The 3,860-nt window shown below is 42.5% G+C and overlaps 1 long non-coding RNA gene across 1 annotated transcript; it reads left to right on the top strand.

Annotated features, from left to right (window-relative positions):
- Positions 1-544: 544 nt before the first annotated feature.
- On the top strand, positions 545-2,357 carry LOC146557374 (uncharacterized). Its single transcript, XR_014888961.1, has 2 exons — positions 545-995; positions 1,321-2,357. It is a non-coding gene; the product is annotated as an uncharacterized LOC146557374 (long non-coding RNA).
- The last annotated feature ends 1,503 nt before the right edge of the window (positions 2,358-3,860 follow it).

Raw genomic sequence — 3,860 nt, 5'->3', positions numbered from 1 at the left:
GGTTGAGTTTGTTCCACGACTGCATTTCACTCACTGCCTCTGTTTGTATCTCTGTCACTGCAGGACCAACATGGAGCCAGAAGTCAGCGCTCTCAGGAGGCCGACAAACCTCACAGAAGAAAGGGAGAGAAAAAACACACCTGTGACGAGTGTGGGAAGGGTTTTACTGTGAGGGCTAAACTAAAACAGCATCAGGTCATCCACACTGGAGAGAGACCGTTCAGCTGTGACTTGTGTGGAAAGTCTTTTTCCTTGAAGGGTCACCTAAAAACACACCAACTCATCCACAGTGGAGTTAAAGCGTACAGCTGTGATCAGTGTGGCAGAGCTTTTACTCAAAGTAGCAACTTACAGAGGCATCTAGTTACCCACTCTGGAATTAAGCCATACAGCTGTGACGAGTGTGGGAAGGGTTTTACTGTGAGGATAAACTAAAACAGCATCAGGTCATCCACACTGGAGAGAGACCGTTCAGCTGTGACTTGTGTGGAAAGTCTTTTTCCAGGAAGGGTTACCTAAAAAAACACCAACTCATCCACAGTGGAGTTAAAGCGTACAGCTGTGATCAGTGTGGCAGAGCTTTTACTCAAAGTAGCCACTTACAGAGTCATCTAGTTACCCACTCTGGAATTAAGGCATACAGCTGTGATCAGTGTGGCAGAGCTTTTACTAACAGTAGCCACTTACAGAGGCATCTAGTTACCCACTCTGGAATTAAGGCATACAGCTGTGACATCTGTGGAAAAACTTTCAGCCAGAGAGAGAGCCAAAATACACACCTACGCATTCACAACAGACATGATGTGTACTGCTGTGAACAGTGTGGCAAAGAGTTTATAACTCACACAGACTTACAACGACACATGTTTACCCACACTGAGGAGAGACCTTATCAATGTGACCTGTGTGAGAAGACTTTTAAATCTCCACGTCACCTGAGACGACACCAACAGATCCACACCAGAAAGAGACTCTACAAGTGCAGCTACTGTGAGGTATGTATTTATATTGTTATCTTGTCATTTTAGCCTGACTGTTTGGAACAACTCTGCTCATTAAACTGTGTTAGCATGTTAGCAATTCTACTGCATGGAAAAGCAGCTCTGAGTGATTATTCAGATTTTCCTTTCAGTTATGATTTTAGTATTACTGTAGTATTATGGTGGTAGTATTGTAGTTATTGCAGCCCAGTAAACTGAGTGTGTTAACTGAAACAGTCAAATGTAGTTGGACGTCTGCAGAGATGCTCTTTATTTCAGGCGACGTTCAGGATACAAATGTTGAAGGACTGACTTACACTGTCTTTGTGTCTTTGTTTAGAAGCAGAGCGACACAGATGGATCCAGTTCTCAACCCTGTCATCACTGTGGTGGTGGGAAAGACTTTCATTGTGACCTCTGTGGAAAAACTTTCAGTTGGCAAGCTGCCCTTAAAACACATCAACGTAGACACACTGGAGACAAACTGAAATACTGCAAAGAATGTGGGAGAAGCTTCACCACACCAAGTGAGTTAAAACAACATGAACTGATTCACAGTGGGGTTAAAAAGCACCTCTGTGATCAGTGTGGGTCATCCTTCACCACTGCAAGGGACCTTAAATCACACAAACGAGTCCACACAGGAGAGAAACCACACAAGTGCAGACACTGTGAGAGAAGCTTCTCGCATTCAGGTCATCGTAACAGTCATGAACGAACACACATAGAAGGAAACTACAGCTGTGACCAGTGTGACAAGAGCTTCAGGAATCTCAGTTCATACTCTGCACACAAACGATCCCACGTTACTAATAAACTGTTTCACTGTTACCAATGTGCCCAAACATTCACCTCATTGTCTGCTCTGTGCAAACATCAGCGCGATCACTCAGGGCTGAAATCACTCCCATCACTGGATCACAGTGAATCTGAAGACACAGAAAGATCCTCTGGTTTCTGTGTCAGACTCAAAAAGCTTGAGATCAGGCTCCACAGAGTTCAGATAGAATCATTTAAACTTGTGTTGAACTGAACTGGTTGCTGGGCTGAACTTCTACATAATACAGATCTACATGGGATCTTCTTTTCTGTTTTTTACTGAGTCAGTTTTGTCCTTTTTTCTCTGTCCTGGTTTTGCTCGTCTGTAAATGATTGAAACTCAGTCAAATAGTTCATTGTTCTCCAGCAAAACGTTTTGGAAACTCATGTTTAACCTTTAAAACTCTGACATGTTTTAGCACACAAGGCTTCATCGGGGAGTTCACTCATGATTGGACCATGAGAACAAAGGTTTTTAGTTCTTTCAAAGAGAGTCTTGGAGATGTTTGATGTTTCTGTTTTTTCTACATAAAGGAATAAACTATTTTTCTTGCTTCATGTAGTGTGGAAGTTTTTAATGTTTCTTCATCTGTGATGTTCTTGAATGTGTTCACGTGAAGATGATATAAATAAACTCTTGTCAGAGATTTACAGTTATCAAACAGGTGAATAAACAACACTGAGACACTTGGAGACGGTTAACGTGCTGCACGGGTGAGGGCTCAGAGAGGACTCACACCGAGCTGCAGTAGTCGTTTATTATTTATAGCAGGGTGAAACAAGCATAGCAGTTTCCTCTAATTTTGCATATATGTGTGTGTGTGTGTCTAAGTTCGTATAAATGTCATAGGGTGAACTTCCTCTTTCTATAAACAGAGCGAGTAGTACATTTTGTTCTTTTCCTATTAAGAGTAAAATATGAACATATACTTTAATGCAACATAAAACTCATAAAAGCGTTTCTTCTTTAACATCCCCTCCTGATGTTAATATTTTTCACTTAATCATACTTTATTATCAGCCAACAATCACTTGCTTATAACATTTTCAATTGTAGCATCATTCAGTATGTGTGTGTGTGTTTCTATACTAAATCTTCTTCATCCGATTCATCTTCTAGTGGCAGTCCAACATAGGTAATTACTGTGGCCTGTACCATTTTGTCAATCATGGATCTTATGCATGGTAGGATACATGTAGAAAACAAGCACAATAATAGAAGCAGAACTCCTATCAGTACGAGTCCTTTTATCACGAGGGTCTTCCAGCTGCCACTCAGCAGCCAGGTCAGCCAGTCCTCATTGTTCGTGACATAGTCTTGTTGCTGCGCATTACTCAGTTGTCGCAACTTGTCTAGGGCGGTGGTCATGGTCAAGGAGTGCACGTTGTCCGGGATATAGGTGCAACAAGTGGTGTTGAATAAGACACAGAGGCCCCCTCTCTCAGCGAGAATCATGTCCAGGGCGACCCTGTGTTGCATGACCACTATTCTGATCGCGTTGATTTCCTCATTCTGAGCCTTATTTATCTTTGTTGAGCTGTTCAGGAAAAGTCCAAATCGGTAGTCAAGAGTCTCAATTCTTAACGTGTTTTTTCCAGTTCCGACCCATGGGAACAGTGAGTGCAGGACCTTCTGTCTGGTGGTCCACAACTTGAACTCCCGCTGGTACATCACTGCCCCAGATTGGGTCATGGGGTTGCACGTCATCAGTGTTCCTCTTGCGTCGTGGTTGGTTCTGATGGAATACTCTGAATGTGTGGTCTGACACTAAAATTAGGGCGCAGAGTCCGGTACAAGAAAAGCTCACAACTAAGACAAAACTGCTCCTGCAAGGAAAGCTCACTGTTATGCATGCAAGTCATCAAGATGACATCATCAAGATGGCGCTGGAGTGACGGCAGCCTTTCCAAGTAGCTCTGCAACACCGCACCTTTTTGTTAACTTTAACTTTTTAGACTAGGCTTTTCAAACTTTTTTTTTCACCTTCCTCTACTTATACCTCTTAGATATAGCGATACAAGATGGATAATGCACTTTTTAAAACTTCTGGAACCAGTTCC

The sequence above is a fragment of the Mchenga conophoros genome, linkage group LG16, assembly GCF_057382185.1.
Source record: "Mchenga conophoros isolate Kocher_MC1m ecotype Shallow Benthic linkage group LG16, M_conophoros_male_GT1.1, whole genome shotgun sequence".
Taxonomy (NCBI): Eukaryota; Metazoa; Chordata; class Actinopteri; order Cichliformes; family Cichlidae; genus Mchenga; species Mchenga conophoros.
The sequence above is the reverse complement of the archived record's forward strand: the minus strand, read 5'-3'. Positions and strand labels throughout refer to the sequence as shown.